We start from the raw sequence: 18866 nt of genomic DNA on the forward strand, positions 1-18866 counted from the left end.
AGATTTGCAGAGGGAGACATGCATTTCCAGTTCTGCATGCTGTTCTGCATGCTCCCATGTGGACTAAAGTCCGCCCAAAGTTTTTTTTTTTTACAAAGTGCCTAGCTCTGGTGGCAGTGCATCCCAGGCGTACAAGAATAGAGGTTTGTCTGTACCTGGACGACTGGCTAATAAAGGCAAAAACAAGGAAACGACGAGCCGGGGCTGTCAAACTAATGGAGGCTACTCTAAGAAGGTTGGGTTTCTCCATCAATAAGGCAAGTCAGCACTCACGCCGGTGTAAACCGCTCTCTTCCTTGGAGCAGAACTAGACACTCTGGTTCCCAGTGTGTGGCCTTCCACATAGCGAATAGCAGCAATGTTTCAGCAAGTCAGCTGGTTTCTCCGGGAGTTCTCCACGGTATATCGATTCAAATCCCTCCTGGGCATGATGTTCTCTTGTACATTCCTCATCCCCAACTGCAGATTGCTAATGAGACCAATACTGGAACAACAATAGGAGCAAACAAGCTCATGGGAAGATCTCTTTCACCTCTCACCCCGTTTTCACACGACACTGAAGTGGTGGAGTAGGGTATGCAACCTCAATCGAGTCATGCCTTTTCAAGTGCCAACCTGCACATAACTCCTCGGGACCAATGGCTCCCTGTCAGGCTTGGGAGCACATCAGGGAGAACTGCAGACAAAGGGCACATGGTCAGATCAAGAAACTCTACTCCACATCAACGTGCTAGAACTCAGAGCCATCCGGTGGGCACTGAAGTCTTTTCAACAAGTTTGTGCAGGACAAGTGGTCACGATTTAGATGGACAACACAACCTCCATGCATTGCACCAACAAAACAAACGTGGGGTACCAGGTGGGCAATGCAATCTGCACAAGCACAGAAGCTCTTGGAGTGAGCTCTCCAACAGAAGGTTAACATCAGGGTGGAGAACCTCCCAGGGAAGGACAATGTCCTAGCAGGCAAGCTAAGCAGGCATTTCTCCTCCTCCCACGAGTGTGAGCTTGACGACAGCGAGATCAACTGTCTCTTTCATAAATGTGGACATCCTCACATCGACCTGTTTGCGACCAGCGACAACATGAAATGCTCTTGCTTTGCTTCCAGGTACCCGGAGAAGAACTCACTGGAGGATACTTCCTCCCTAACATGGATGGGTCAGTTCCTTTACACTTTCCCAGCACTACTGCTACTCATCAGAGTGCTGAGGAGGTGAAGATACAACCACGCCAGATGATCCTCATAGTACCAGCATGGGCTATGCAAGTTTGGTACCCAACCCTGCTGTAACTTGCCTTCGGGCTCACCAGTTCTTGTTAACCCAGCAGGAGGGGAAGATCCTTCATTACGACCCAACTGCGTTTTCACTGAGGGCCTGGTTCCTGAACATCAGAAACACGCCAATTTAACACTATCCCCCGAATGCGGGGACATCATTCATTTCTCTAGAGCACAATCCACTTTCATAACCTACGCTAGAAAATGGAAGTGCTTCACTACATGGTGTGAGGCTGCGCAACAGGATCCACTGTCTATCTCTGTGGACCAGCTACTATCCTATCTGTTGCAATTAGCCCAAGCAGGTTTGGCAGTGTCCTCTGTTAAGGTTCATCTTTCAGCCATCTCGTCCTATTCTAGGGGTCTGCAACACATGTCATTTGTGGCCGACCCACTCTCAAGGTGCACCTTTCCTCCGCTACCCACTCCGGTTCCCAGTTGGAGCCTAAACACTGTTTTGTCTGCACTGAGGGTGGATCCCTGCCAACCTATTCACAGATGTGACTTGCGAATCCTCTGCTGGAAGGTTGCGTTTTTTTGTTGGCGGCAATAACATCAGCGAGATGAATCAGAAAACTCCAAGCCTCTTTTGCAGAGGCACCTTTCACAGTCTTCCAGACTGACCGGTCATACTTAGGCCACACACAAAGTTCCTTCCCAAGGTGGCAATATGACACTATCAGAACACATGGTTTGTCCATCCTTTTTCGGCAAGCATTCCTCCACCACTGGACACGCTATGCATTTCTTAGACCTTTCGCGGGTCTTGAAAGTCTACCTACAATGCACCAGTGGGTTTTGTACCTCCTACAGACTTTGTTGCCTTCCCTGGTCACACCAAGGGGCAAAGCATCTCCATGCAGGGCCTTGCACACTGGGTGGCGAACTGCATTACTCACTGCCACCAATCCGAGGGCGACCCTCTCCCTTGTCCGGCAACGGCACACTTCACCAGAGGAAGGGTGGCTACAGTGGCTTTCCAGGCGGGAGTGGTGAAAAAGGACATCTGCAGGGCAGCGGCCTGGAGCACACTCCACACGTTCGCCAAACACTACTGCCTGGAGGAGGATGTCAGTAAGGAGTCTGTGGTCGAACAAGTGGTCCTGCTGCGTCCTCTGTTTATGTAACATAGGAGCAGCCATTGTTTGTTCCTCCTTCCCGTCAATTTTCAAGCAGGCATAGGGTATAGTATTCTTTGTGGTACTGTGGTTAACACATGTGTGTTTCAGTGGATAGTAGCATGCTTCCACTGCTTGGTATTCTATTCAAGCATGTGAATCTATGAAAGATCCTATGCTAGAGAAGTCTTTGTTACTTACCTGTAACTGTATTTCTCCAATATTGATATCTTTCACAGATTCATATGCATCCACCCACCTCCGGGGGGAGGCTGCTCCAAGGCCAGTCATCATATATGCAGTCACTTTGGCTCAAAATGTGAAGATGGCTGCCAGGGGTAGAGCTTAAGCCTTGCCACCACATTGTTTGGGGTCCTAAAGAACCAAAGTGAGGTGGAGGAACTACATAAGTGAGTCCCTTATCAGGCATAATGGACACTCTGTATTGCTTTTTCCTATGGGAAAAAATGATATATATATTTATGTTGAAATTACTGAGTATTCCCAGTCTGGCGGGGAATATTTCAGCATGTGAATCTTTGAAAGATACCACAGCTGGAGAAATACAGTTACAGGTGAATAACAAAGACTTCTGTTGTAGCAGGCGTTTGGTTTATCTGACGCCCCTATGCCCTTTATGTGCCAACTCAACCACCACACAGAATAAAGTAGCAGCAATAATGAGCTTAGTTACTTTTAGCGGTAGGTCATCTTTTGACAGCGACAGTTCTTTGTTCACCAATGACTAGTTTCAGATATCATTTTGGACCCTTTTGCCTCTTCCCCTGATTTCTTAGCGTGCTTCCTGCGCCCTGTCTTTAGACACCCTATTATGATTTAGAAATCCTGATTGTGTTCAGACTCCTGTAGAATCCGTACGCCATTTGGCGTTGTCTGGTGCACCACATACTGGATGCATTGATCTGCTATGAATGGTACCGGAGTCATGGATTCCACAGCTTTGGATTATGTTAAACGCACAGCAACCTTAGCCCACTTCTTGGCATCCTTGCTTGAAGGTTGCCATAGATGAACAGCAGGGCTTAAAGATCCGTAATGATGGTGAACGGTTTTCCATACAGGAACAGATCGGAGTGTTTGCAAGCCCACACTACTGCTAAAAATGTTTCCAATATTCCCCTTATCTGTAGGGCTTATAGTAGGCCATGCTGTCTGCTGATGATGATATCCTCCTGATGAGTTCAAAAGAATCATGACGTCCTTGGGCCATTGCATTGAGACCTGCTGCTCCATTAATGCTCTCAAGGGCTCACTCACTGACGCAAAATCTTTGATGTATCTGGTGCAATAGCTGGCGAGTCCTGAGAATGACCACAGCTTTGATATATTTGTGGCCGGCGTTGTGTTAGTGAGAGCCGACACTTTTTCTCCGCATCTGGAGTCATTCCCTGTGCCTAAAAGATGTGCCCGAAAAACATGAGTGTGCCTTTCTGAAATTCGCATTTGCCCTTATCCAGCATAAGGTGAGCAGCCTCCAGTGCCAAGCACACACTCGCTAGGGTATTTCCATGTTGTTCAGTGTCCTTGTCAAAGACCAGGATGTCATCACTATAGTTCAGACAGTACAGGATGTGCTTTATGACATTTTCAATCTCGCCCTGAAACATTTCTGCTGCAAACGATACCCCGAAGCTGAGCCTTTTGTATCGGTATAGACTCAGGTGGGTCATAAAGGTGTGATATATTGAGAATCCAGGATCAACTCCATCTGATGATGGCCCTTATTTGGGTCTAATTTTGAAAAAAACATGGGCCCCGTTCAGTAGATGTATCATGTCTGTAATCTGGGGGGCCTGATGCCTTTCCCTCAGGATGGACTGATTTGGTTGTCTCATATCCACGCAGTCTGACCCCGTTTTTGGCACAGGTACGATATGGATCTGCTTGTGTTTTAGCTTCCTGAGTCCTTTTTACAATGACAGGAATAACTGTTCCATCCTCTCAACTGTGTCCATACACTTATGCCATCAGGCGATATAGCACATGTATGAGTGCCATGCTTATGGCTGCTTTGAAGCTTAGAATGCATCCATTTTCTGCAGCCGTCTCCAACATGTGTATTGGTATTCTTCTGGACTGTGTCTTGCATTGGCAGGTGGCTTCAAAGTATCCCTTGCATTGTAAGGGTGTTTTGGATCTGTAGGGATATATATCTACTTCTGATGGTCGCAGACATGCAGCCTTGGGTATGTTCTTATAGATTTCCTCACTGATTACATTGACGGTGGCCTCTGTGTCCACCAGGAAGTCCGCTTGTAGATCATTAACTTGTAACAGTAGGGTCAGGCTTTGTTATTTCACCTGCTGGTTTCCCCGCGTGTAGAGGTAACCCTCGCCTCATGGTTCTTTTGCTGACAAGCGCGACCCGCTGTACCGACACCAGGTATCTTATGTGGTGTTGCACCCTTCGAGGGTGTTCAGATACCTTAGATCTACCAGTTCGCCATTGTGGTGTTTTCCTTTCTTCTGGTATCCTCTCTTCTCTTCCTGGACTTTCTTTATAACATCCAGCTGATTTCTCCTGATTACATGCCACGGTTGTCGGAGCTGTGGCCACACTGGCCCTTTCTTTCATTCTTGGTGTTGGTAGGCCTGTTCCCTCACCACTTGCAGTGCTGCAAGACATGGAATATACTGCTTTGAAGTGATTTTCCACTCTGCTAGCTGAGAATTGTTGTCCCATTTCCAGGCATGTTTCTCTGTATGGGAGTTCCTACGTGCAGCGGAAACAGAATAGATCTGCCTAGTGAAATGGGTGAACTTCTGTCGCCAGCTTGTTCACTAGGGCGGGTGCCAACGCTGTTATTTTCCACTTGTTCATTGCTTAAGCTTTTTTTTTTATAACACATGATATTTATTTCAGACTAATAACAAGCATGAGTACAGCACAAAAGAAAAACATAAATCAAGGCATACATTGAATGAGCAGATCCTGAGTCTATTAATACCACTCCCATCCCAAGCCAGGGAATAAAAGTTCAGCTTGGTTCTTCCCATTTTCCCCGGATTTTCAGGAACTTGTTTGGGCAGCCCGGGGCATTATATACTCTCCTTTTCAGTGACATAAAGTCTTCATCAGAGACCCATTCATTATACTCAGGGCTTTGGGGTTTTCCCCACAACATAGCTATATTGCATTTTATGAGGCTGCTCGCAGTGGGCAAAAACGCTTTCTCAAAACGATTAAAGGAGGTTTCCCCCCAGATTCCCAACAACAGCAATTTAGGTTTGTGTAGTACACCTGCCCCTATGGTTGTTGCCAATTTTCCGAGGATCTTGGACCAAAATCTATGATCCATGGGCATTCCCACATTGTATGAAAGAATGTTCCATCTGAATTGACGCATCACAGACAGCGCGGGTGAGTCGCCCTCCAGCATCTAAATGTATGTGAATACTATATCCTCTATAGAATCTTAAATTGAACAAGTTGGAATCGGGATGCGACTGCCACCTCCCGTGGGAACACTAGAGCCTCCAACCATTCCTCTGGTTCCATGCGGCCCAGATCTGTTTTCCACTTTATCCTGAGCATGGATATGTTGAGAGTGTGTAGATGGCCTTACTAGTGATCCGTTCTACCAACAAGTTAGATTCCAACGGCGAACACATTGGTATCTCATGGAAATCTCTGAATTTTGAATGTAAGGCGTGCGTGATTTGAACATAGTGGTATCTTTCAGAATCTGAGAACCCATACTTAAGTTGGAGGTCCGTAAAAGGAATAGGAGAACCCCGCCCACCATGTCGCCCAGGACGATACCTTGAATATACCAATTTTAGCAACTTTGGATAGGTTGCTCTTGCACCACAGAAATTGTGCCAGCGTCAGCTTAGTATCCCAGCCCAGACTTCGGGCACGTCTTTCCAGATCTTAATGGTGTGGTGCGTTATGCGAGGAAGGGCAAAGTCTCCCTTAACACGTATAAAACTCGTATCTGCGATATTCCCTTCATCCATGCCCTTTCAGCCTTAATGTGGGGCAAACTGACGTCACCGTGCAGCCAGTCGGTAAGTCACCAGTTGGTTTGCCCAGTAATAATGTTGAATATTAGGGAGTCCAATGGCCCTCTCCCATACCGAGCATTGTAATGTAGCCAATGCAGTGTGTGGTTGTGTCCCCCCCCCCCCCCAAGAAGCTCCCTAAGGGTGGCATTTTGAAGGATGTATGTATATTTCAGTAGCGTCAGCATTTTGAACAAAGCAGCCCTGCCCATGAGTTACTGGAGGAGACTTCCAGTGCCTGACATTCTGGATGAATCAGTCTGTAATAGGATATAAGGTATCCAGTTGTAATATCGAGAAAAAAATGTCGAAAAAAAAATCTGAATTATTTTTTTTAAATTTGTAGGTTTTTTTGGGTTTAGGTAGTAAAAATAAGCGGGGGTTTGGGGGAGGAACCCTTTTTTTCTACATTCTTTTTTTTCAACATTTTTGCAGTCGACATTTTCACTATAAACCAGGATAAGTTACGAAGGATAATTGTAGGTGATCTTTCCTGCCTCGAAATACACGTGTACAGGCACGCTATAAATGACTTCTCATATCCAAACCCATTTGTATGCCCAAATATTTAAACCTTCTCTTGAGGTATGATGGGGGCTATTGGGAGGGAGCACTCGTTCCTCCCCTTGTATGGGAAAAAAAACAGATACGTTCCAGTTTACCCTGAAACCACTGAACCTCCCATATTCCTGTAGTCTTCTAGTCATTATTGTTCAGGAATGCAGTGGATCTCCCAAATATAATAAGAGGTCTTCTGCATATAGCGATACCTTAGCTTCATATCCTGTTGGCCAGAGAATTCCGAACTAGGTTGGGTCTTCTCTAAGCTTTATCATGAGCGGATCGATGGCCAGGGTGAACAGAAAGGGGCCTTCCAGGACATCTGTGCCTGATCTTCATTGTTTCTGCTTGATGTTCTACCTCCTTTTCTGAGCGTGCTAGCCTCAGTATCTCTTCAAGCAATCTGGGTATTTGGAGAAAACGCTTCTTGAATTGTATCGTCTCACACCCTGCGATAATCTGGGTTCTCGAGGCTTCCTCATTGGAATAATTATTGAACGCACAGTGTTTCATCCTTATGCGTAGACGCATCACGGGTCTTTCATAGTCCGCATTAGTGTGTGGAGTGAAGTACTCTGTCAACGCCATCCTGTTACCTGTGTATGTGTCCACGGTGTCTTCTGGTAGTTCATCCATGATGTCTCTTATGTCTGGTACTAATGCCGATGTGAACATACATACCACCTACCCATACGCACTACATCTTTGTTAGTATGGGCATGGCCCCTGTTTCATACCCTGTTGTTTCTAGCTAAACTGCACTCCAGGATAATACATTTTTGATTTACATTTTTTTTAAAATATATCCTTGAAGAGGCGGGCCTTGTGTGGTCTCTCTCTTCTCATTATCTCATGTGGATTGGGAGACACATGTAGAATCCTCATACCCATCTATATAGGAATGGAACACATATACTTTTTACTGACCCTCCATGTGGGCTTTGTTTAGGGATTAACTTTCTCTTCCCTCCCTTTCCTCTGCTTTTTGCAGACGGTTAAGACACTGGTTGATTCACCATTTCTGCGCAAAGACTTATAATACATGCTGTTAGCGTTGACTGAACCACTCAGTGCGGGGAGCTTGGAGAGGCGCCCCTACTTTCCATGGAGAGGCGGCCCTTCTTCCTTTGTTCTTCCTTGATGCAGACGGGAAAGACATTAGTTTTTCAATACATACGCTTTTCCGATATGAAGACCGTGTCTCTTTAAGAGCCAGGCTTCACTCGACGCCACGTGACTACTTGCCATAGTCACGTGGGTAACGGACCTGATATTTGAGGAAGTGTATGCGGCACTCGTTCGGACGACCGATTCATTTCGGGGCCATACGAGGACCGCAGACACACGGCTGGACTCTCGAGAGCGGGCTACACGGGACCGCGGCTGCCTTTTGACACATTTCTGCACGTCACGCGTTCAGCAGACGCATGTCTCCAAACACGCAGGTAAGACCGGGGCTATTCTAACCGTTCGCTTTTGAGTAACTCCTCTCCTTTTCTTTGTCGAGCTAATGATTTTTGGGCTTTTAGAACTTGCTTTTCGACTTTGATGCTGGAAGACTAGACCACAGACCAGGCCAATTTACTGTTTTATTGAACTGTAGGAAACTCCTCCGACTCCATTGCCGTATTCCATGGCTATGATTTAAAGTGCCAATGGAATACGGCATGGGGTGGTCATGAGAGCTTGTGTATGAACTTAATAATCTTTGATATATAGGGTCTCAACACAATGGGGTGTATCTCTCTGACTCACGCAACAGTATTTAATGGTCCCTTTTCCCTCTTATGTTGAGGACCATAATATAGCAGCAACACACTGTCTAATCTTCAGGCCATTTTTGCCTACATTATAATCAGATGTGTCGATTGGGCAGCCCCAAATAGCCAACCAGAACTTTATGATGAATTGAGGGAGATTAGATTTGCCCACATCGGATTAGCCAGAACTCATGATCGGAATTGTCTTTGGAGTTGACAATTCCCTTTCTCTTTGATTGTTGACTTTTTCTCCTTTTTTTCTTTCTTTTTCTTGTTCTTTTTTCTTGTCCTCTTTTTTGGGTGATTTGCAGTGCTGACAGTGAAATACACTGAATAGGTGGGCCCCAGATCAAGTACACCTAAATTCGAACCGTGCTCCAATCAAGACATCACTGCTCCACTACAGAGATTTTTTCTCTCTTCTTTGCTCCTTTCCTCATCGGCTTCACTTAGGAAGAGCGATTTTCTCCAATTTGAAGGTATGGTTCTCCCGTTTGTTGAATGTTGAACTGTCAGTTTGTTCCATCCACCGTAGTTTTTACTTGCCACTGGGATTGCAGTGAATGCCATGATTTTGTTAGGCCTTCCTCTCCCCCCTCCTGCCTGGCCGGATCCATTTATTTGTACATACGTGGCATGGGTTTAGGGACGTATATGTTCCCTGACATCTTCCTATCCATTTAGGACTTCACACCATGACTTGGTTTGAGCATACAGTGTGCATGTTCTTCATTAATTAAAGTTGAGAACATCATTAATTTTGCTTGGTTGGAGCAACTGTGGGGTTGCTAGTTCAGGTCAAGGATCTTTTATCTAAATGTTTTTAGCTTTTATAGACATATGGGTTTACACTTTTTTCTTTCCTTCTTTTTTGTTGTTTTTTTCCTGGTTGATATAAATTCAGTTGTGAATTGAACTAACATGGAACGTATTGACCATCCATACAAAGGGAAAGGGAAGAAGAACCACACGAAGAAAGAACATATGGAATAACATCAAGACATCCATCATTGTCTGTCAAAAACTGTGTGGGGGGGGAAAAAATTGTATGCAAAGAAATTGTATGCGTTCTTTAGAACTGATTACCAATTCTGTCCTGTCCTGAGGAAGACGACTGTCAAGTCTTCTCTCTTTTTAGGTAAAGAGATAGACGCCTTAGACAATTTTTATAGGTCGTCGAAACTACCTGTTCTTAGATACCAACACAGCCCATGAGATTGTTGGGAACTGCCCTAGGTACTGGGTGTTGACTATTTAGGTCGGATTGGCAACAAGTAGTGCATTTAATTTGGTTTTCATTGATGCACATTTAGCTTGTTATATCATTGTAAATTTAATTTGCAATTGGGGACAAAAATTGTATTTCACAGGAAATATTGATTGTCCTTATTCCTGTGATGTTGTGTCTCTTACCTTTTACTTAATTCTTTTTCTATTTTCTTATATTAGTTTTTTTTGGTTTTCCTTTTTCTTTTCTCTTGGCTGTATAAGTCTGTTGGAATTTATAATATTTTCTATTCCTTTGAGATTGGAATTTGGCTTGGTGCAATATGTTCGTGATTTATAATTGTACTATGCACTTTATGTTCACTTTATCCTATAATATGTTTACTAGATCTATATGCACTTTAACTGGAGAGATCCAAGATTGATTGTCCGATTTTATGCTGTTTTATCATGACTTCAGCATTATGTTTAATGTTATTAGATATATATACATAATAAAGATTGACTGATTTTATATGATCCTTGGCCTGGCCTATCCCCTCATTGAGCTCCGACTTTGAGAGCAATGTATCCCGCTTGATCCTTCAGCGGTTGGATTCACATGACCCCCTCCTCTCTTGTCTATGATACTAATGCCGATGTGAGCAGGCCTCGCTTCCTCTGTTCATCTAGAGGGCCTATTGCCTTGATGTAAACATAGAAATCTCTCACCTATCTTGCCCATTTGGGCCCTAAATTGCTTGTTTCTGTGAGATCCAACAACCCTGGTTGTTGCATTGAAAGGGCTTCCTGGAAGCGCACCAGGAACCTGTTTGGTGGGGTTGCTGCCACTGTGGCTGGAATGTCCTCCTAGGACATGGTTGCTCGTAGTGGGTGGAGCGACTTGTTGCCTGACTCATGGTCTGTATGATTTGTGTACTCATTAGTGTGATGGGCTATCTTATTGGGTAGCTGGTGTCTCACCGTTTGGATGATTCAGTTGCTATTGCCCTTTTTCTTGTTGTCTGTGTGTATGAGGGTGGCAGGGCTTGCTGCGCTTCTTTTCCCCTTCTTATGGTGACTGCAGCCATGCACTCGACTGTTGAGGCCTCCTGGGCCTCTTTTCCTCTGCTCAATAGCAGCTGTACTGTGTCTGCCTGGGCCGTGCTTTTCCTGGCTGTGCCATGCCCTTGATAATCGTTGCCGCCGCCTCGGCCCATTGGGGTGATCGTGCCTTTTTCCCAGGGCCTGTGACCCTCTTTTCACTGCCGTTTCCCGTGACTCCTGAACTGACAGTTTTGCTAGGCCCAGCAACCCTCCAGGGTCTTTACGCACCAGATCTCTTCTTCACGGCTTCCTGCGCTGGTGATCCGTCACATAAAGCGCATGTGATTGCTAGGTACTCATCGCAAGGCACAGTGTGTGAAGTCATAAGTACTTTGCAAGAGTATGATGTGCAGACTGCTGCTCAGTGGACATTAGAGCAATCCCTCGCAGGATGAACAGTTTAGGACTTAGTTTCATTATTCACACACAGTAGGGCTATCCCAGGATCTCTGAGGATCAATACTCTGAACCAGTACAACTCGCAGACAACATGCAAAGAAACAGGACACATCCGTCTGTAGGATCCAAACACTGCTAAAGGTCTGGGTGGCTTTAGAGAGGTTGAGAAGAAGAGGTAGCATGGACAAATGGCAGGACAGACGCGTATCTTCCCATTCTCTAGTTACGGGGAAGTGTGACAGATTTCTGTGTTTAAGGCTAGAGGATGTGATTTGAAAGACCATGGGAAATGGAGACTAGCACCCTCTACATGAAGTAGGCCTTGGAAGTGTTGAATGGGGGATCCCCAGGTTGTCTAGGCCACACATAATGTATTGTGTTTCTCAGACTTGACCCCTTCCAGAGCCTAAGGCACACACATATTCAAACTAGGACTGGATTGCCCATAACTATAGCACGGATATATGGGAAAAGACCCTGACTGGACCCCAGCATCATCTGCAGGACCTGTGGCTCATCAACAACCTTTAATCTTTAAGACGGGGAGAACCTGTGTCACAGGAATACTGGCTAAGTTGGAAGATTTGAAAATGAAGAGAAAAGGCACAGATTGCCTTCATTTGGAGCACCAGGACATACCTGGTTTGTGGAGAGAAATTACTGATTAGCGGCCGTATGACACCAAACTTGCACCTTCTTTGTGAATCTGGTGGCCTGGTGTTCACAGAGATGGAGGAGAACGGAGTCAGCAAGACCTTCCACCCCACAGGACAAGCTCACACCACACTGCAAAAGAGACGGCCCTTAGCAGGGCTTGGTCTGTGATCACGCTGGCAACGGCTGGCAGCGAGGGAGAACAGCAGAGAAACCAGGTTTGGGTTGACACAGCCAATAAGCTAGTTCTGGGACACAGCAGGGCGCAGTTCACTGAAGGCGGGACTTGGAGCCAGGATCCATCCATTATAAAGAGTCCTAGCATCTTACCCAGGTGTGGTAGAGGAAGAAGTAGTCGGAGGAGAATAGAGGTGGAAACACAAGAAATTAAGGAAACTGGAAAGGAGAAAAGAAAGGAGAGTAGAGACAGCAAGGAGAATTTGGGGGTGCTAGAAAAGGCAGTACAGAGAGGGAAGAAGGAAAGGACAATATAATAAATATTAAGAGCAGAGGAGGTGTAAAACAAAGTAATGAATACAACAGAAGGAGGAGGCAGGGGGAGTGAAATACTAGAAACAATTGAGGTGGTGGGAGGTCTTGAAGGGAGACCAGGTGGAGGAGGAATGTCAAGACGAGAGAGGGAACATATGGAGAGTGGGAAAGCAACCAAGAAAGAAAAACAAGAGTCAAGTGATAGAAGGCTGAGAGGGCACGTGGAGCATGTCTGATCATAGGAGGGGTCAGGGGAGAGAACACTTTGGAGGGGAAAGATTCAGGGCGGCCAAGGAAAGGGGGCAGTGCTAATGCCAAGGGGCACCCAAAGGACTGGAGGGTGCTACTATCCTAGGGCCTGCAGAGTCTTTCACCTGTATCCAAGGACCTGTGCCTTGCCCTATGCAGGCCTAGAGAGGTCTGGCACCACTGCCTACAGGCTTGGAACTTCCATCTACAACACAAGGCTGTCTCGATTCATAAAAGGTACAGCCTGCCAACAAGCAAGACAACATCCTGATGGTCATGATGAAAGAGCAACCACACAACGAAACCAAGAACTTGTCCCCCAGGCAGGTGCCCCAAAGGGGGGAGAGGGATGGGCGCATGGATTATGGTTCTTAAACCATCTGAAATTGCTCTATTTGGATTTCATTGTTTAATCCATGAACTTAGTTCCAGTTTACTCCAAATCTTGACTCATTTACTCTTTAAAGAAACAAACTCCCATGTTATTCCCGAGGATCCCTGACTCAGGTGGCCAGGGAAGGCCCATCGCTCTTGAATCCCAACTCTGAGGGCAGACAAGAGAGGGAGGATCACCTGGGAAGGGGACCCTGGGAGACTGGGGGAAGAATGCCCTTGGGAGAGACATGGTATTTCCCCTTTCACTACTTCCCTACCTGACGTCCCCTCTGTCATTATTGAATACTTTTGTCAACAACCCATGTGTACATAACACTACAGTTACCTCTTTCACCCTGACGAAAACCCACATTGTTTTTCGAATATTCTACAGAAAACTCCCATAATCCCTCCACACTGTTTTTCCCTAAAAACACTGGGACGAAGAGGAGAGAGATTGGGATGATGAGGATTACCAACAGAGAACCGCGGACACAGATGCGGCCAGGCAAAGTCAGGCCTTTGGAGAGGAGAGGGCTGGAGATGCAGGATCTGAGTCTGAATCAGCAGGAGACATGAACGAGCAGAACTTTAACCAGATATCTCTGGGTCTGGAGTGGGCGGGCTGTTGTATCGCCCAGGATTCCTCGGTGTCCGAAGCCCATGTGACTGCCCTGAGCCACTGTGCATGAGTAGGTGTGGTAGGCCTGAGCCAACAAAGTAGGATAGAGCGTACTGCTAGTAGAATACAGAGGCCAGCCAGCTTCCTGGAGTCTCGGTGAAGTTCTGGGAAGTCATGAAAAAGACACTTCATCGATGGGGTGATCAAGGATATCTGACATGGTAGAGTATACTGCACCCCAGAATTGAGTAAGGCGGGGACAGGACCAGAGCATGTGGATATAGCCAGCGTCGTCGCAGCTACACCTGAGGCAACTCGGGGGGAAGTCATTCGAAATACGGTGCAGTCTGGTCGGGTGTAGTGGTACTTGTGGAGCAACTTGAATTGGATCAGTTAGAAGCGGGAGTTGAAGGAGACCCCATGAATGCGTGCGCACATATGGGCCCACCGTTCGTCGGTCATTTCCAGTCCGAGGTCAGCCTCCCAAGTATGTCTTAGTTTAGAAAGTGTGGGGGCGATCTGGTCTGCACCAAGGTGTAAAGTCTGGAGACTTTGCCTCTCATGGGGGAGGGTGAGGAGAGTTCCGTGATTGCAGACTCATCAGGTGGTAATGCCGGGAAGCTCGGATATTTGTGTTTAAGGATTTTCCGGAGGGAGGAGTATTGAAGCCAAACGGAAGGTCTCCGCCTAAGGGACAGCGGGAGGTCAGGCCACTCTATGAAATTGCCATGTTCGAAAATGTCCCAGAGCAATTCATATCCCGCCTCAACCCACCAGGGAACAATAAAGGGAGGCACTTGTGGGACCTCTGGGAGGTAATTCCAAAGTGGTAGATTACCATGAAAGGGATGGGTGATGCCCAATAGTTGCCACGTTTTGGATAGGGCCAGTGACTTGCAGGTCGCCGGGTCGAGTGAGTCAAATACCATCGGCATAGGTGTAATCACCAGGGAACGGATGTCACGTTCGTTTACTGATAGCTTCTCGAGCCTGACATGGGGTGGGGGGTCTGATGTATTGAACCAATATGCGGTATATTGGAGTTGCGCCACCAGCCAGTACTTAAGGAAGTCAGGAGCCCCAAAGCCACCAACCTCCATCGGGGCAGCTAGGGTCTTGAGTCTAAGCCGGACTGCGCCCGAGTGCCAGAGGAAGGTGTTGAGGGTACGGGTCAACGCCTGAAAGAACCCGTCACCTGGCCACTGTGCAATACTGGTGAAGCTGTACAGAAGCTGGGGTAGTACTAACATCTTCAGTATCCCTATCCTGCCCGCCAGGGAGAGCGGAAGTTTGCTCCAGCCCAAGGACTTTACTGTAAGATTTGTGAGATATTTTTGGTCATTTTCTTCAAAGATCTGTTCAGTTTGATGTGACACTACAATGCCTAGGTAGGTAAAGACGGATTGGGCCCATGTGAATCCCCCAGGGTGTCAGCGGGGGGAAGGGGAGGTGCTGGCAGTGAGGGGAAACAGAGTAGATTTAGAACAATTCACTTTGAGATCAGGGATTCGACCAAAGAGGATGGCATACCTTCCAAAATCGGGGCCAGATTAGTATCGGGGGAGCGGATGAAGAGAAGGGCATCATCGGCATACAGGGAAACTATATCCGAGGAACCGGCGGTGCGCAGGCCCCTGTGTGCATGGCATTGGCGAAGCATGTCCGCAAATGGCTCCATCGCTACAGCAAAGATTAGGGAGGAAAAGGGACAGCCCTGTCTCGTGCCCCTAGCTATTTGAAAGAGGGGGGAGCATCGGTCTTCAGTGCGAACTCTGGCTATAGGGTTGGAGTAGAGCAACCTGACCCAGGAGAGGAAGGTGGGGCCGAATTTACATTTGTTAAGTACCTGCCAAAGATACTTCCATGAGACAGAGTCGAAAGCTTTTTGCATGTCGAGTGTCGCTGCTACCGCGTGGACATTTGGGCTCACCCTGCTTATAATGTTGAAGATGTGCCTCAGATTCAAGGAGCTGGAGCGTCCCGGAATAAATCCCGCTTGATCAGGGTGAATGATGTGAGGCATGTAGGGCGCGAGACGTAAGGCAAGTAATTTGGCATAGATCTTGACATCGCAGTTGATGAGTGAAAGTGGACGGTAGGAGCCACATTGAGTGGGGGGTTTACCAGGTTTTAGTAAAACGGTTATTATGCTTCAGGGAGCGAGGGGGGGGGAACTGGCCCACTTCCACTGACTCTTCCCAAAGGGCCATCAGGCGAGGGAGAAGGAGTGATTTAAAATGTTTGTAAAATTCAACGGGAATTCCGTCTGACCCTGGAGATTTACCCGAAGAGAGCGAATCCACAACCTCCGAGAACTCCTCGGGGGTGAATGGCTTCTCGAGGGAGCCGATGGTCTCGGGGGAAAGGATCGAGAGGGGGAGGTTATCTAAATAAGCATCAATTTCCGATGTCTTTGCGCTGTCCGCTTGGGCATATAGGGATTCAAAGGAGAGAAATTCGGAATTAATATCTTGGGGTGAAGTGGCCAGGGTTCCGTCAAGTCTTTCTATTCCGGGGATGGGTGGGGCGCCAAACTCTCGGCGGAGAAGTCTAGCCAGGAGGCGACTTGGGCGTTCGCCCTCGCTGTATTTCCTCGCAAGGCCCTGGCTGTCCAAAAACCTCAGTTCGCGGTCCGCAAGGGAGCGACAGGTATCTAGTTCTGTACCGATTGACGCCAGGATTTCAGGGGTTTGGTGTAATGTGCATTGGGCTTACAGTGCGGCCAGCGTAGCCTCGCTTATGGCAATTTCCCTTTGAATAGTTTTAAGGATGCCATTTTCCTTGGAAAGGGCAATACCTCTAATATAGGCTTTGAAGTACTCCCAAAGGGTGGCCTGCGAGGACACCGTGTTGGTGTTGATCTCAAAGAACTCCTCAATCGCCGACTCCAACTCGGAGCTGAAAACAGGGTCGAGGAGAGAGGGTGGCTTGATTCTGCAGTGCCTGGTTCGATCACGGTCTGGGCCCCAACACAGGGTGATAGTCACCAGTGAATGGTCAGAGAGGGTTCTGGGTACGATCGCTAGGCCAGATATGAGTATATCAGATACCAGCCATCTGTCGATTCGGGAGTAGGAATCGTGTACCGAGGAGCAGAAGGAGTAAGCATGAGAGTCGGGATAGAGAAGCCTCCATGCATCAACAAGGGCCAGGCGGGGGAGAGACGAGAGTGTAGTGTAAGCAGCTTTGGAAAGCTGACGGGGTCTGGAGCCCGATCTGTCCAGGTCTACATCGAATATTGTGTTGAAATCACCTCCCCAGAGGATTGGTAACAACAGGAAACTATCAAGGAGAGACGTGAGGTGTGAGTAGAATTCGGGATCGTCGATGTTGGGACCGTAAATGTTTAACAAGACCGCATCCTTATTTTGCAGGATACCATGGAGTAGTACATATCTACCCTGGGGGTCGATCAGTGTAGCTATGGGGTTAAATTTAAGGCTCCTGTGAATTAGGGTCATCACCCCACGGCTTTGGGTAGAATAGTCAGTCTAATACCTTTGAGAGCCCCATGTTTTGGCAAACTTTTCACAATACTCAGTTCGGGCATGTGTCTCTTGTAGGAACAGGACTTTAACCTCGTGGCGCTCGGCTTGGAGCTGTAGTAGCCTAATTTTCTTATAGTTTCCCAGCCCCGCACATTCCAACTCATGAATGTCAAGGTGGCCTCACTCACCGGACATAGGGTAGTCATTGGATGTTGTGAGTAAATGGAGCGGTGACCCCCAATGTCGAAGCACAGCATAGTTAGGTCTGCAATACCATCTGCTCCATGATGCCCTATACTCTACCTCATCTGTGGATACCAAGCCTTTTTTAACATAGAACCCAATTCCCCCTACCCCCTCCCACATCCCTCCCCCAAACAGAGGGATGATAACCCCATAACCAAACAACCAAATCCAAACCAATGGCATCAACACCTGGGGGCCTGTGAACTGGCCTGGCGGCAATGCTCCGATCCGGGAGGCAATGTAAGGGTAAATATGGTGCCTAGTGGCGGTAACAGGTGCCACCCGGGAGGGGACCATTCCGGGTAGGCAAGGCACGGTCGCATAATAGAGAAACAGTTTGCACAAACTCGGGATGAATGGTTTCTCAATCGGATCATACCAATGTGTGGGTTCAACAACACATTTTAAAGGGATATTATAATAGTGGATAAGCGCTAGGACGGTCCCCAGCAACATCCACTTGACAGTTGGTCTATGTTGTAGTAAATCAATGTCTCAATTCGTGAACAAACATAACAAAGAACAAAACATTAACAATGTATGTTGTGAATGTGATTCAGCCAGGGAAGTGTTCATCAATGAACCTGGCGGCCTCTTCAGGAATCGTGAAAAAGTACACCCGGTTTGCATGTCCAATTCTCAATTTGGCTGGATATAGCATGGCATACTTAACCTGCAGATCTCGCAGCCTCCTCTTCACCGCCAGAAAGGTTTTGCGCTCCCGCTGGACCGCCACCGAGAAGTCCGGGTATGGGTGGACCCTGGCCGCGCCCAATAGAAGTTCTCCCTTGGCTCTCACCGCCCTAAGGAGAGTGTCACGGTCACGGAAATTTAGGACTCTGGCTATAATAGGTCGTGGTGGTGCGCCCGGTCTGGGCTTTGCCGTGAGTGCACTGTGGGCTCTCTCAATTGCAAATTGTGGGGAGAGTTTTGGGGAATCCAGCAATTATAGTACCATGCCCTCTACATAGTCCTCCATGGGTTCCCGTATGCCATGCTCCGGTACACCGATAATGCGGAGGTTGTTGCACCTCGAGCGGGATTCAAGGTCCTCATTTTTCTTCTCGACTTCGGTGACTCGGGCAGAGAGTGTAGAGACTCTGTTCGGAGGGAACCCAAGTCATCCTCGGTGGTGCTCACTCGTGTCTCGATTTCGGCAACCCGACCGTCGGTCCTTTCCATATGCGCCTTGATGGAGGATATCGTGCCATTCATGTCGTCCAGTTTGCTATGGAGTGTGATGAACCCCTCCCAGATGTATTCCATCATTTTTTGGGAATC

This window comes from Ambystoma mexicanum, chromosome 14, assembly GCF_040938575.1.
Source record: "Ambystoma mexicanum isolate Mex_15411 chromosome 14, UKY_AmexF1_1, whole genome shotgun sequence".
Lineage (NCBI taxonomy): Eukaryota > Metazoa > Chordata > Amphibia > Caudata > Ambystomatidae > Ambystoma > Ambystoma mexicanum.